Source organism: Pteronotus mesoamericanus, unplaced genomic scaffold (genome assembly GCF_021234165.1).
Source record: "Pteronotus mesoamericanus isolate MK-2021 breed Mesoamerican mustached bat unplaced genomic scaffold, CSHL_Meso_final scaffold_1066, whole genome shotgun sequence".
Classification (NCBI taxonomy): Eukaryota; Metazoa; Chordata; class Mammalia; order Chiroptera; family Mormoopidae; genus Pteronotus; species Pteronotus mesoamericanus.
This window is the reverse complement of record NW_026555299.1, coordinates 1,035,697-1,037,650: the sequence shown is the minus strand read 5'-3', so window position 1 is coordinate 1,037,650 and position 1,954 is coordinate 1,035,697.

The window sequence follows — 1,954 nt, the reverse complement described above, 5'->3', positions numbered from 1 at the left end:
CGCTGGGCGGTACCTGCAGCAGTCACCCGGACGCACCCTTAAGGACACACGCCGGAAGTGCAATCGCCACCATCTTACTAAAGGAAGGGTTGGGATGATTTGAAAAGGTGGAACCTGGAGGGGCCGGGGCGCGAGCGGGGGGAGGGAATGCTTGTAGGAGACTCGCGATCCGGCTCTGGCGGAGGAGCGTCGGAATGTAGCGTGACGTCGCACTGCAGAAAGGGCTTGAAGACCTTGTCTTGGTAAAGAGAGCCCTGAGCTCCTGTTTGCTTCGGCTAGCGACAAGCCGTGCCAAGGTGGCGCTGGCGCTGGCCCTGGGCCAGACTGTGTCCGGGACAGCGAGCGCCCCCCGCAGGCCCAGTGCTGCGGGGCCTGCCCGCAGAGCCAGAGCGGGCGTAGAATTGGAGTTGGGGTGTTTTAGGACGCCCCCTCCACGCTCCTGCCTTCAAGTGGAATTTGAGCCTCGGCCCTGGTTTTCTTCCCCGGAAGAGGTCTTGTTTGGGATGCAGGGCACTGTGTAAACAGCTCTTTGGACTCCCTACGTCCTTGAGTCTGTCCTACTGCTCATACCCTGAGCAAAGCTCAGGAGCTCTCCTCCTTTCAGTCACTTTCCTGTCCTCCCACCAGTCCCAGTTTTAGTTAATTAGAATCAGAATGTCACGCTTCTTCCCGAAGGAGTTGAGTTGCACAGGATGTTCAGATTTTGCACATCCAAAGCAGTGAATCCCTAAGGGAGGCATTTCAAACCAGTGGGAAGATACATAGGGGTAAGGGGAAGGAACTTGCCAAGTGGGAGTAGGTGGGGTTTTCTCAGAATCAGAGTCCCTTGGCATTGACCTTTAGAGTCTGGGTGCAGCCAATTTGGTCTCAAAGCTTTTGTGACTCTGAGGTTGGAGTGATTCATGACCTTAGGAAGGCAGATCATAGGACCTTGGGATGCTTTTATTCAATCTGCCTACTAGAAGCAGATCACCTCAGGTCATCACAAAAATAAAACCTCATCAGAACTATTGTATATGGTAGAAAGGAGAGTCATTGTCTTGCCTTAGGACTCCAGATTCAATGATTTATATGTACCTCAGGATCTAAACTTTGCCTCCAGAGTTGTTGGGGTGTAGTGAATAGAATATAAGAGCTGAAGTCCTGGTAGCTAAGTGGTCTACAAGGTAGTTCTTAACCTTCTTATTTAGTCACAAGTTCTTTTATGAATCAGATGAAGTTATAGTCCTCTCTCCAGAAAAATGTCTACACACACTAAAACAAATGGAATCTTGTGTATAATCCCAGGTGGCTCACATGACCACCCATAGGCTTCATAAAGCTGCATCTTTGCATTCTTGATTTAACAGTTCACATTGTTTAGGAGAATGAATTAAAACTCCAGTTTTCTGATTCCCAGTTAAGTAGTCTTTATAATAGGATGTTTCTTGCAGGCTACTCAAACTACATTGCAAACTGTATTTGTTGGTCCCAAAATACCTTCAATAAAGAGATTTATAACAAAGGAAACCTTTTCACATTTGGAGGGGTCGAATGGGCAAGGCAAACTGGTAAGAATCTGTGTATGAGTTTTTGAGTGTTTTCTTTTAATATTCCTCTATTCTTGCAAACTAGTCAGACCATTGTAATTTCAGAGTGTAAATCTAGGGCTCACTGAATTTTGGCAAGTAGAATGAAAATCCCTCAAATTCATCTTTTGTTTTTCTTCCCTCTTGCTCAAGTATGTCTATATCCTTTGGGCCTGCAAGTATCTCATGTTAAGAGGGAATGATGGAGCAGATATTCAGTTTTTATAGAGAGAAACAAATCCAGGAAGAGTGAGGGTCGCACAACAAGTACATGGGAGAGTCAATAGCTGAGCGCTGCTTTCTGGACCACTAACCTCTGCATATTTTGTGCCAGATGATTCTGTGGTCCCCATACCTTGGTTCCTAACTACAGATGGAAAAAACAA